Raw genomic sequence first — 14,490 nt, forward strand, 5'->3', positions numbered from 1 at the left:
TATTTTCAGTGAGAAATTTTCATTGTGCTTTCTGGGTCTCTCATTTTCTTTATAATGCAAGCTGGATATTCATAGATTCATAGATTCTAGGACTGGAAGGGACCTTGAGAGGTCATCGAGTCCAGTCCCCTGCCCTCATGGCAGGACCAAATACTGTCTAGACCATCCCTGATAAACATATTTGATGCCGGAGCTCATGCATATGATTCTCCCCTCTTTGCACGTTGTGTAGTCATTTACATCAATGCAAAGTACGTATGCACTGACTTAGGAACACAGAACATAGGACTGGAAGGGACCTTATGGGTCACTGAGTCCAGTCCCCTGCTACCGCAGGAAGCCCCATCATAACATCCCATTAATAAACCAAGCTCCATCTTAAAACTAGTTAGGCTGTTTACACCCACTACGCGTATTGGAAGGCTGTTACAGAACCTCAGTTCTCTGATGGTTAGAAACAGTCTTCTAATTTACAGCCTACATTTATTCCTAGCCAGTTTATACCCATTTATTCTAATGTCAACACTATCTTTTATCTTATATAGCTCTTCTCCTTCCCTAGTGTTTACCACTGGTGTATTTATAGAGAACAATCATATCCCTCCTCAGCCTTCATTTTGCTATCCTAAACGAACCAAGTTCTTCTAGTCACCTCTCGTAACATAGGCCCTGTGGGATAGGAGCCACCACTTCTTGTGGTCAGTATGGGAAATGGTGGGCTCACTTTCCAGCCCTCCCCGCAGGAAGCTATTAAGTTTTACTCAGCCCATCCTAACCAATATTTTCACCCTCTGGCAATCAGGGGCAGCTCCAGGCACCAGGGCACCAAGCACATGCCTGGGGCGGCAAGCGGGGGTGGCCTGCCGGTCGCCGTAAGGGTGGCAGTCAGGCTGCCTTCGGCGGCATGCCTGCGGGAGGTCCGCTGGTCCCACGGCTTCGGCGGCAATTCGGCGGCGGGTACGCCGAAGGCGCGGGACCACCGGACCTCCTGCAGGCATGCCGCCAAATCCGCGTTACCAGCGGACCTCCCGCAGGCATGCCGCCGAAAGCCGCCTGACTGCCGTGCTTGGGGCGGCAAAATACATAGAGCCGCCCCTGCTGGTAATGGGGCCGGAAGGGACCTGGAGAGGTCATCTCGTCCAGCATCCTGCACTGAGGCAGCAGTTAGACCATCTCTGACATGTGTTTGCTTAACATGTTCTTGTCTAATGATGGGGATTCCACAACCTCCCTTGGAAGCCTATTCCAGAGCTTAACTATTCTTATAGTAAAAATGTTATTCCTAATATCTAACCTACATCTCCCTTCATGAAAATTAAGCCCATTACTTCTTGTCCTACTTTCAGTGCATGTGGAGAACAACTGATCACCATCCTCTTTATAACAGTCCTTAACACATTTGAAGACTATCAGGTCCCTCCCCTCAGTTGGCTGTTTGTAAGATTAAACATGCCCAGTTTTCTAACCTTTCCTCATGGGTCTGGCTTTCTAAACCTTTCATCATCTCTGTTGCCCTCCTATGGACTCTCTCATATTGGCACCAACTCTGTGGGTGCTCTGAGGCTGGAGCACCTGTCAAGGCTGATTCCCCACTCTGGCACTTCGAGTGCAGAAGGTGGGGGCCTGCAAGGATTCTAAAAATTAAGACTGGCCACTCCAGGCTTGTATTAAACTCCCAAGGTTACAGCTTCTCTCTGACCTTGGGTTGGTAGATGCTGCCACCACCCAAATGCAGAACCTCTTTGAGAGCCCAGGAAGGTGCATTTGGGAATTCCTTCCTCTGGGGTACCCTCAAGCCCTATTACCCCCTCCCTCTGGGGAAGAGCTGAGAAAGGGGGGGGGGAAGGAAATCAGCTGTTGCTAATTAAACAACATGTGCACAAACCTCTTAAGACACAAAAGTCCAATTCTCTTCTTAAAAAAGGTAAATTTTATTAATAAAAAAAGAGAAAGAAAATACATCTGGGAACTTAGGCTTTTGCTAGATTTTAAAAAAAAAAAACAAGAATTAAGCAACAAGAATAGCTTTCTTGAGGTCCAGCTTAAAAGTTACAAGCAAAACAAAAGCGCTGGGAGTTAGCACAGAGGAGTCCACAAGCCATAAAGAAATAAAAAGAGATAAACCTAATCACGTCTTCCCAGACATTTCCTGATCTACTTACATATCTGGGGTTTCAAATGAGAAGTTTCTAGGTATGATACCGAGGATTTTTCATACCTGACCCAAAGCTTCTTACAGCATAGCTGCTGCCGTGTCTGCCTCTCCCCAGGAGAGCAACCACAGACAGACAAAAGGGGAGTCTTATTTCAATTTTAAAAAGTTCTAGCCTTCGCATTGGCTCTTTTGGCCAGGTGCCCACTCCCTTCCTTTTACCTATGCATAGCAGTGAGACTTTTTAACCCTATACAGGTAGAGAAATTAGAGAACAGCTACTAAGAGGGATTTTCACTACTGGCTGGCTGGCTGTCCATAAAAGGGAGCTATCCCCCCGCCTTCATTTATCACAACACCCATGCAAAAAAAATGATGGATACTGAGCACCCCCCTCCAGCCCCCTCGATCAGCTCCTCCCCTTCTCCCCCAGTGCCTCCCGCCCACCAGGAGCCCCACCGATCAGCACCTCCCCCTCCTTCCCAGCACCTCCCGCCTGCCAGGATCAGCTGTTCCGTGGCATGCAGGAGACGCTGTGGGGGAGGGGGAGAAGCGAGGGGAGCATGCACTTGGGGGAGGGAGTGGAATGGGGCATGAAGAGGCGGAGCCTTGGGGAAAGGGGTAGAGTGTGGGTTGAGCACCTCCCAGCTCATTAGAAAGTCGGCGCATCTGCTCTCTCCAATTTGTCTACATCTTTCTTAAAAAGTGGTCCCCAGAACTGGAAACAGTCCTCCACTGAGGCCTCACTAGTGCCAAGTAGAGCAGGGTAATTACCTCCTGTGTTGCACATGCAAGACTCCTGTTAATACATCCCATAATAATAGCCTTTTTTCACAACTGTATCAGATGGTTGACTCATATTAAATCTGTGATCCATTATGACTCACAGATCCTTTTCAGCAGTACCTCCCCCTAGCCAGTTACTCCCCAGTATGTAGTTGGGCATTTAATTTTTCCTTTCTAAATGTAGTTTGTTGCACTTGTCTTTATTGAGTTTCATCTTGTTGATTTCAGACCACTTCTCCAGTTTATCAAGATCATTTTGAATTCTTATCCTGTCCTCCAAAGTACTAGTAACCCCTCCCAATTTGGTGTCATCTGCAAATTTGATAAGCATACTCTCCATTCCATTCTCCACGTCACTAATGAAAATACTGAATAGTACCAGATACAGGACAGACCCCTGCGGGACTCCACTAGATATGTCCTCCCAGTCCGACAACATACCATTGATAACTACTCTTTGAGCATGATTATTCAACCAGTTTTGCATCCTCCTTATAATAAATGTAATCTAGACCATATTTCCCTAGTTTGGTTATGAGAATGTCATTGGGACTATGTCAAAAGCCTTGCTTAAATCAATATAAGTCATGTCTACTACTTCCCCCATCCAGTAGGCAAGTAACCCTGTCAAAGAAGGAAATTAGGTTGGTTGGCATGATTTTTTCTTCACAAATCCATGCTGGCTATTTCTTATAATCCTATGTATTACCCTCTAGGTGCTTACAAATTGACAGTTTAACCATTTGTTCGAGGTATCGAAGTTATAGACTAGTCAGCCTAATTCCCCGGATCCTCCTGGCTCCCCTTTTAAAGGATAGGTACTATGTTTGCCCTTTTCAAGTTCTCTGTGACCTCACCCTTCCTACATGAGTTCTCAAAGATAATCACTAATGGTTTCAAGATTACTTCAGCTAGTTCTTTAAGTACCCTGGGATGAATTTCATCAGCCCTGACAACATTAATACAGCTAACTTATCTAAATAGTGTGACAGACGCAGACCAGTGGGGTACAGGAGTCTGGTAGAGGGCAAATATACTGGTCACTGGATGAGTAGTTTTCTGTTCCCTGAGTGACCAGACCTATTGGGATCCAGGAACCGCCCACTGCTAAAGGATCCCCCCCAGCCTAAGGGGGGGTCCACAGGACCTGGAGACCAAAAAATTACGGGGGACAACTAATAAAAGAACAGGGACAGGAGTGAGGTCAAAGGGTCAAACGAAGCGAACCAGACGGGGACACCGAGCAGAGAACCCCGGACAGCGCCCACTGCTCCTCGAAGGCGTCAAGGGAGCTAGTGGACGCCGCCCAAAGGAACTCTGCCCGGATACGTGAAAGAACGGAGGACCTGAAATACGCCCCACAGTCACAGGAAACTCCATCGGCCAACCTCCTCACTCTGGTTTTATAGATGGCCAGTTTCACTAGGGCCAGAAGGAGGTTGACCAGGAGGTCCCGCGACTTTGTGGGGCGACGGATAGGGAGTGCATAAATAAAAAGGTGAGGAGAAAAGTGCAACCAAAATCTTAACAAAATATCCGTGAGGAGCGGGAATAGGGGCTGCAGCCTGGCGCACTCCAGGTAAACATGCGCCAGGGTCTCCCTCACGCCGCAAAAGGGGCAGGTGTCTGGGATAGGGGTAAACCGCGCCAAGTACACGCCCGTGCTCATGGCTCCGTGAAGGAGCCGCCAACTGATGTCCCCGGTGGGCTTCGGGATCAGAGCAGAATAAAGGCTGGCCCACCGGGGCTCCTCACCCTCCAGAGGTGGCAGAAGGTCCCGCCACTTCGTATCGGGGCGGGACGCGAGGGTGAGGACATGAAGAACATGGAGCACGAGCGTGTATAGATGTTTCCTTGGCGCGGTCCGGAACAGAACCGGCTGCAGATGGTGCAGCCGGCTCATGGCAAATGGACGGGGAGGGGGCTGGTTGGGTCCACGGGGCAGGGGCCCGATGAAAAAGTCTGGAGGGCTCGGAGTGGAGGGTGGGCGGGGCGTGCCCTCTCGCAGGACCCGGTCAAGATAGTCCCGAGCAGCGGGCGGCAAAGTGGCCCTCACCTCCTGAAGTACGCACTGGGGAGTATGAGGTCTGGAGAGCCCCATGCGCTGAGCGAGCGTCAGGGGATCCAGCCAGTCTCCCCGGTCGTAGTCCAGGAGGTCTCCGACTTTGGTGACTTCTGCTAGGACCAACCTCTGGCGCACCATGGGGGACTCCGCCACCTGCACACGAAGCTGGGGGTTGTATAGCAGGGGCTCCGCGAGGAGATCTGCCCGCACGGTGGCCGCCACGGACCTGGTCACTGAAAACAGTTTCCAGGTCCGGAGGAGGTCCTGGTAGAAGACCGGCAGCTCGGAGAGGCCTCGCGGAAGACCTCTCGGATGGAGACAAAGGAGCTGCCGGTCATATCGGAGCCCTCGGAAGCGGCGCAGGAAGGAGTGCACCAATACGCTCCACGCCGGACTACCTGCACCATAAAGGAGCCTCTGCAGGGCCTGGAGGCGGAAGATGTGGACCTGAGCGTGCAGACACTTCAGGCCCTGCCCTCCCTCTTCCAGGGGTAGATGGAGAACCCCCGCAGAGACCCAGTGCAGTCCTGACCAAAAGAACTCCAGAATCAACGTCCAGAGGGTGGTCAGGAAGCCCGGGGCCGGGACCAGGGTGTTGAGCCGGTACCAGAGCATGGACAGGACTAGTTGATTGAGCACCAGTGCTCTCCCTCGAAGGGAGAGACACCGGAGCAGTCCTGTCCATTTCCGGAGCCGCTCCGACACCCTGCCTTCTAAACCTAGCCAGTTCTCCGGCGGAGACGGATGCGTGGCAGAAAGGTAAATGCCGAGATAGAGCAGCGGACCCGCGCTCCACCGGATGGCCTGAAGCGCGGGTGGGAGGGAGCTCGCCTGCCACCCGTCCCCTACCACCAGGCCAGAGCTCTTGACGCAGTTGACCTGGGCGGAGGAGGCCGCCGAATAGATGGTCTGGCAAGCCTCCACCCGCACCAAGTCGCCCGGGTCCTGGACCACGAGGAGCACGTCGTCGGCGTACGCCGACAGGACCAGCCGCAGCTCCGGCTCCCTCATCACCAACCCTGCCAACCTCCTACGGAGGAGACAGAGGAAGGGCTCAATCGCCAGAGCATACAGCTGGCCCGAGAGGGGGCACCCTTGACGTACTCCTCGCCCGAAGCTGACCGGTTCGGTCAGGGTCCAGTTGAGCCTGACCAAACACTCTGCGGAGGCGTACAGCACCTGGAGAAAACCCACAAACTGGGGCCCGAAGCCAAACGCTCGCAGAGTGCCCAGGAGACACCCGTGGTTCACCCTGTCGAACGCCTTCTCCTGATCCAGGGACAGGAGGGCGAACGACAGACCATCCCTACACCCGAGTTCCAAGAGGTCCCGGACCAGATGCAAGTTGTCGAAGATGGTGCGGCCCGGGACGGCGTAGGTCTGGTCTGGGTGGATCACGTCCGCCAGCACGGACCCTAGCCGCAGCGAGATGGCCTTCGCTACAATTTTATAGTCCGTGCTGAGGAGCGAGATGGGACGCCAATTCCGTAAATCGCGGAGGTCCCCCTTCTTCGGCAATAAGGCGAGCACGGTTCGCCTGCACGAAAGAGGGAGGACCCCGCCCTGCAAGGACTCGGCCCAGACGGTGACAAGGTCCGGACCGAGGACGTCCCAAAACACGCGGTAGAACTCCACGGTCAGCCCGTCCATGCCCGGAGATTTATTGGTGGGCATGCGGCGGAGGGCTTCCGAGAACTCGGCCAGAGTGAGAGGCAGCTCCAGCCGGTCTCGGTCGCCCGCGCTGACCGTCGGGAGTTCATCCCAGAGCATTCTGCAAGCATTAGGATCGGTCGGATCCGGGGAGAAAAGGCCTGCGTAGAAGGCCCTGGCCCTCCCGCACATTTCCGCCGGATCCGTGAGGGGGGTGCCGTCCTCTGCTAGAAGGCAGGTGACGTGCTTCTTGGCCCCCCTCTTTTTCTCCAGGGCATAGAAGAAGCGGGAGCCACGATCCATCTCCCGAAGGATGCGGATGCTGGATCAAACAAAGGCACCTCGGGCCCGATGGTCCTCGAGGGTCCGGAGCTCTTCCCGCTTCTCCCGGCACGCTCCGCAGAGGGATGGATCATCGGGGCTGGCGGCTAGACGCCTCTCCAGCTCTAAGACCTCCCGTTCCAACTGCCCTATCGCCGCATCCCTCCGTCGGCTGGCGCCCCGGGTGTAGTCACGGCAGAAGAGCCGGGCGCGCACCTTCCCCAGGTCCCACCACCGCCGCGCCGAGGGAAAGGCACGCCGCTGCCCTCGCCAGGCCAGCCAGAACTCCCGGAAGGACGCCACGAAGCCCACATCCTCCAACAAGCTATTATTAAAGTGCCAATAGGCCGGCCCCGGCCTCTCCGCGCAGAGAGAGGCTGTCACGGTGGCTAGATGGTGATCTGAAAAAGGGGCCGGCCGGACGCTGGAGGAGTGGGCCCGGGAAAGATGGAAGCGTGACATATAGATGCGGTCCAACCGGGAGTGGTACGACCGATGGACCTCCACCCGGACAAAAGTGAATGTCGAAACGTCATCCGGGTGGTGGTCGCGCCAGACGTCCACCAGGGAGTGATGTTCGACGATCTCCCGGAGGACATCCGCGGCGGCCGGGTGCTGCTCGGTCCCCGAGCGGTCCCGTTCCTCAAGGGTGGCGTTAAAGTCCCCGCCCAGGACCAGGCACTCGCGAGGATCCAAGGTGCCGAGGAAGGCGGACGCCTGCTGATAAAAACACAACCTCTCCGGGCCCAATGTTGGGGCGTAAACATAGACGAGATTAACCACAAGCCCCTCCATGCGGACCCGGAGGTGCAGCAGGCGGCCTGGCACAGCCTCGGCGACCCCCAGCACCTCGGGCCGTAGGTCGGGGGAGAACAGTGTCGCCACTCCAGCCGTACGAACTGTGAGGTGGCTAAAATAGACCCTGTCCCCCCACTCCAGCCGCCAGCTACCTTCAGCGGCCGGATCCGTATGGGTCTCCTGCAGGAAAATCACAGAGTACCCCCCTCCCGAAGGAAGGAGAGCACCTGGCTCCTGCGGAGACCCATCCTACAGCCCCGGGTGTTTAATGTTGCAAAGGTGATCGGTGCCATAAGGAGGGCTGGGGGGGGATCCTCACCAGCAGAGACGCTCACGGCCTCCTTCGGGCCGCGCAACAATCCGTGACCTACCCCGTGGGCGATTAAGGAGTCACGGAAGAGGCGGACCCGTTGGTAGGCCGCAGCGGCCTGCCTCCCGGTCCTCTTACCCTCCCCCGTGAGGGCCCTCGCGGCCCGGAGGATCTGATGAAAATCCCCCCATCGCTGGAGTGCAAGCTGTACCTTGTTGCGGGAGCCACGGACGTCCTCAAGGAACTCCCGTAGCTCCTCTCTCAGCGTATGGGGGGGTGGGGTCACTGATCTATGGCTTTCCATCAGTGGGGCCCCTGTCACAGCCCCGTGGCCCACCGAGACGGGCAAGCAGGGGGCAGACCCTCGACGTGGCGTCCGATGGGACGACGCCACGTGGCCCGCCTCAGATCCTGGCTCAATAGGGGGCGGCGGAGGGAAAATAGCAGCCCCCGGTGGATCGGGACGGGGAAAAACAAAGGCCGCTCCTTGGGGGTCGTCCTCTGGGATATAGAAGGAGACAGCCTCAGGGGCGGCAAAAGCATTACGGGAAGTGGATGGGATAGAGACGGGGTCGGTGTCAGGTGGAGGGGGCAACGATGATGGTGGTGGTGGGGATCGGGGGGGGGACACAGATGGACCAGGGGGCAGGCTCCACACCACACCCCCTGTGTCCCCACAAACACAGTCTAGATCCCCACCACAAGAGCACAGTTCAAAAGTTACTCAGTCCGGGAGGGCCCCCTCCACGGTGGTCTGTAGAATTCCTACGCGCTCCCCCACTGGCAGATGGTCCTCTTCTTCTCCTCAGGGCTCGAGCAGCTCCCCAGCAGCAAACGCAGCAGCTCCAGGCGGCAGTCTGGTGGCCAGCAGGAAGGACCCTTCTCAGGTGGAGGTGGTGGTGGCATCCCCAGCAGTAGGAGCAATGGCTGGGGTCTCTCCCTCCCCTCCTCTGGGGAGTGGGCCAGCAGGCCCCCCCCAAGGGGCTGTAGCTGGAGCAGCAGCAACCAAGGGTGTGGGTGGGTCTAGCAGCCAGCCAGCAAGCAGGTAGCAGAGAAAGAGGAGGAGCAGCCCCCTACCTCCCTCCCTCCCTCTAGGCCAGAGGGCTACCGGAGAGTGATGTATTAGTCCCAGGTCAGACAGGGTTTCTGTTCCCTGAGTGACCAGAGCAGGGGCTGCACTAGAGTAATCAGGAACCTGCTAGAACCAGTTAAGGCAGGCAGGCTAATTAGGACACCTGTAGCCAATTAAGAAGAAGCTTCTAGAATCAATTAAGGCAGGCTAATCAGGGCACCTGGGTTTTAAAAATGAGCTCACTTCAGTTTGTGGTGCGAGTGTGAGGAGCTGGGAGTAAGAGGCGCAAGGAGCTGAGAGGGAGAGGGAGGGAGGGAGGGAGGGAGGGTGTGCTGCTGGAGGACTGAGGAGCACAAGCATTATCAGACACCAGGAGGAAGGTCCTGTGGTGAGAATAAGGAAGGTGTTTGGAGGAGGCCATGGGGAAGTAGCCCAGGGAGTTGTAGCTGTCATGCAGCTGTTACAGGAGGCACTATAGACAGCTGCAGTCCATAGCGCCCTGGGCTGGAACCCGGAGTAGAGGGCGGGCCCGGGTTCCCCCCAAACCTCCCAATTGACATGGACTGTAGGTTCTCCCAGAGGGGAAGGTCTCTGGGCTTTCCCCCAACCCACATGGTGAATCTCTGAGGCAAGAAAATCCGCCAATAAGTGCAGGACCCACCGAAATAGAGGAGGAACTTTGTCACAATAGTCTTAACCTGTCCTTTCCCTATTTTGGCTTGCATTCCTTTCCCCTTGTTAATATTAATTGTGTTAAGTATCTGGTCACAATTTATCTTTTTAGTGAAGACTGAAGCAAAATAGGCATTAAACACCTTGGCTTTCTTGATGTCATCCGTTATTAGCTCTGCTTCTCTGCAGAGGACCTGTACTTTCCTTTGCCTTTCTCTTGCTCATAATGTATTTATAGAATCTATTAATCATTTATGAATGATTAGTGCCTAAAGACCAACCAAAAAAATGAGGCCCCATTGTGCTAGGCTTTTTACAAACACCACCACAGAGATTTTCAGTCTGTAGAACCCAAAAACAAACATTGCTTTGATCTCAATTCCAAATCTGAAGCCTTAATCCAGATCCAAATACAATTTTATTGTCCCACCTCTACTCCTTTCAGTTTGTTAAATCTCTTATGCTATAACCTGAGTTATGTGAAGGTCAGTGGTTTAATTTTGCAGAAGCTTGTGCCAGGGCCGCCCAAAGGATTCAGGGGGCCTGGGTCAAAGCAATTTTGGGGGCCCCTTCCATAAAAAAAAGTTGCAATACTATAGAATACTATATTCTTGTGGGGCCCCTGCGGGGCCCGGGGCCTTGGGCAAATCCACTTGCCCCCCCCCCCCTCCCCCCCCCCGGGCAGCCCTGGCTTGTACTCTCACAACACCTTCCAAGTTTTGCTTTGTGTTTCTGGGTTACAAATGGATCCATTAGGTCAAGGCAAGACTCAGCCAAAGCCATCACATTGTTCCACTTTTGCCGAGTTTCAAATAGTTTTCATGCTCAATTCTGAAAGCACCCTCATTTACACTACACGTGGCCTTATTTCTCAACAAACCTCTTCTGAGTCTGAGATTTGTAATGAAGCAAGTTTCATGTGACCCTGAGTTTTGCAACAGAGGTTTTTGGTCTGACATTTAGTTTAATTAATTCTCTATCTCTCCATTTGAATTTGTCTCTGTTTTCCGAGTTCTGTCTAGTGAATGGTGAGGCCAGGGTAAACTGAATTTTTCAACCTTTACTGCTTAAATTTAGGGGAAACATTTTTTCCCATCCTTGGAGAAAAATAGAAAGGATCACCAGCCAACAGAACAATTATTTTTCACGTGCTCTTGCCTTAAATGTGTGCAAGACAGCTCTCTGTCTAAAAGTAGAGAGACAAAAAAGAATAACTGATGGGCAATAAATAGCATCTAAAAGCAGGAGACCAGAGAGAAGTTGTGACTCTTGGGGGTGGGAGGAAGAAAAGCGACACGTGCACATTCAGCTAATGTTCTTTTGATCTTACTTCACAACTCTATTTCATTTTACTCGTTATTGCCTGCAGAGAGGAGGAGGAATGAGAGAGATTCAGATAATTAGTTACACATGTTCTTTGATCAGTATTGCATTTTACTTCTTCATGCTCTTTGCCAAAGTGCCGGTAGAGGCAAAGGAAGATTTTATTGTGGCAACTGTGCAATCAGTCCAGTTACCTGCTCTTTAATTTTAGTTGTATTTAGTTCTTGAATGGTACTTGAAAGGTGATTTACACTTGATTTTCTTTGTGCAAATGCAAACCCTTTTGACAAATAAACATTTTCAATAATACTGTTACCCCTTTCAACCCTGCAGGATCTTGCAGATTATTTATGTTAGGAGGAAAAATAGGTGATGGAGCCAGATATCTTTGATATCAGGGGGTGTCTGTGTTAGTCTGTATCCGCAAAAACAGCAAGGAGTCCGGTGGCACCTTAAAGACTAACAGATTTATTTGGGCATAAGCTTTCCTGGGTAAAAAACCTCACTTCTTCAGATGCAGGTTTTTTACCCACGAAAGCTTATGCCCAAATAAATCTGTTAGTCTTTAAGGTGCCACCAGACTCCTTGTTGTTTTTTAGGTATCTTTGAGACAATTCTGTTTATTTACAAAGGAGAAATCAAAGAAATGAGATTGTTTCTTTGCCCACAGCTCCAAGCCCCTTTCAGCCAACACTAAGCATGAAAGCTCTCTCCTCACCACATACTCATGCTTGTTCAGGCTGTGTCTGGGCATCCTTGCTATCTCTGTTCTTTTCTGATGCTTTTGCTGCTTCTCTGTCTCACGCAGGCACACACCAGACAAGCCCCAGTAAAATCCCTCTGCCCACATAATTCAAATTTCTGAGTGGACTCATATGGGTTTTGGGCAGTAACTTGTGTTGTGTTTTTGTTTGAAGTCCCTTTTGTTTCCTACATTTATTCCAAATGAAGGGCAGCTGTTATGCTCGCCAGGTTCAATGAGGTTTATCCCAACCTATACCAAAACTTAGCTTTTTATACATGGATCTTAATCTGTTTTAGAAAGGATGGTAATTAGTATTGTTATCTTCATTTCCCAGACACAGAAAGGGGAAGTGACTTGCTCATCAGCACATAGCAGGTCAATGGCAAAGCTAGGAATAGAATCCAGGTCTCCTGAAATCTCATCTAGTGCCCTGTGCACTTGGCCATGTTTTGTTAAGTACAAAAGCTCATGAAATGTTTAACATGGATTGTTCTAATTTTCAGAAGTCCTGTGCAGCAATAAGTCCAAGTGATGTCAAAGTGACCTAATTCCCAGTGCAGAGAGGACCTGTGATTCTCAGAGGCACAAAACCTTCCAGGGGGTCCGCATGTGATGATGCCGCTATGCACTGCCCCTTACTCGGGGATGTGCATCCAGTGCACCATCTATCCCAATGATTGCAACATTTATATTGGAATGTAACTGCAATTGTTTGATTTTGCTTGGCCTCTCTGGCCATACAATTTAGGCTACTGTGCACTGATCCAGACCTGGAGAGCAATTTAGAGCAGCCCAAGGGCCATTCCAGCTGCCAGTGATTACCAAAATGTGAAGGTGCTATGACCATATCCTTCCCCCTGGCCCAAGAGCCATGAGTGGGGTGGCAAAAAGCTAGATTCACTGGCTCTACATCACTTGGGGAGGCCCTTCGTGTTAGGGGATCCTCAGCCAGAGCATTAAGCCAGCTTGATGGTCTCTGTCAACAGAGTGGCACAAGGAAGTTGTAGAGGGGGACAAGGATGTGATTGAACATCTCTAGTAGCATGTATCAGAGGGGTAGCCGTGTTAGTCTGAATCTGTAAAAAGCAACAGAGGGTCCTGTGGCACCTTTAAGACTAACAGAAGTATTGGGCGCATAAGCTTTCGTGGGTAAGAACCTCACTTCTTCAGATGCAAGTAATGGCAATCTCCAGAGGCAGGTATAAATCAGTATGGAGATAACGAGGTTAGTTCAATCAGGGAGGGTGAGGTGCTCTGCTAGCAGTTGAGGTGTGAACACCAAGGGAGGAGAAACTGTTTCTGTAGTTGGCTAGCCATTCACAGTCTTTGTTTAATCCTGATCTGATGGTGTCAAATTTGCAAATGAACTGGAGCTCAGCAGTTTCTCTTTGGAGTCTGGTCCTGAAGTTTTTTTGCTGTAAGATGGCTACCTTTACATCTGCTATTGTGTGGCCAGGGAGGTTGAAGTGTTCTCCTACAGGTTTTTATATATTGCCATTCCTGATATCTGACTTGTGTCCATTTATCCTCTTGCGTAGTGACTGTCCAGTTTGGCCAATGTACATAGCAGAGGGGCATTGCTGGCACATGATGGCATATATAACATTGGTGGACGTGCAGGTGAATGAGCCGGTGATGTTGTAGCTGATCTGGTTAGGTCCTGTGATGGTGTTGCTGGTGTAGATATGTGGGCAGAGTTGGCATCGAGGTTTGTTGCATGGGTTGGTTCCCGAGTTAGAGTTGTTATGGTGTGGTGCGTGGTTGCTGGTGAGAATATGCTTAAGGTTGGCGGGTTGTCTGTGGGCGAGGACTGGCCTGCCTCCCAAGGTCTGTGAAAGTGATGGATCATTGTCCAGGATGGGTTGTAGATCACTGATGATGCGTTGGAGAGGTTTAAGCTGAGGACTGTAGGTGATGGCCAGTGGAGTTCTGTTGGTTGAACTCCAACAGAAGTAGCATGTGTCCCTCAGGCACATTGGAATAGTGATTCCCTATTGGGATGCACAGAAGGTTGCTTATTACCTGCTAATCCCCAACCTCCATCCCTGCAGCCCCAAATGCTTCCTTGGAGGTTTCCCATCCAACTACTTTCTTGTCCCCAAACCATCTGGGTCAGCATTAGTATTAGACTCCACACACCTCACCTACACATTTGGTGATGGGCAGGGTGCTGGTCCATCACCACTTGGGAGCAGCATCTCTTTGCTCCCAGCATTTGCCCTGGCCCCTACTGCTTATGGTACGGGGGAGGGCAGGGGCTGAGAAGACTGAGGGGGGAGTAAGAGCATCCTTACCTTTAAGGAGCAGATATTCCCCTCTACCCCACACGCTGTACTAGGAAGCAGCTGAAACAGAGTGTGGCAGCTCCTAGGCTCCCAGTCATGGATGCCATTGATATTGGGGCGGGGGGGAGGTTGTAACAATATGAAAGTGCTAGCAGACACTTTTTCAGGCATCGTGCTGTATCCTGGGGGGAACCGTTTGGAAGGGACACCTCCAGAACAACTGTTGGGCAAGCCATGTGGCTGAAGAAGCCATGTTGTAAGCAGCCGCACTAAAGCTAGGGTTTACTCATTACCCTGGTGTCAGATTGAGA

This window comes from Emys orbicularis, chromosome 6, assembly GCF_028017835.1.
Source record: "Emys orbicularis isolate rEmyOrb1 chromosome 6, rEmyOrb1.hap1, whole genome shotgun sequence".
NCBI lineage: Eukaryota > Metazoa > Chordata > Testudines > Emydidae > Emys > Emys orbicularis.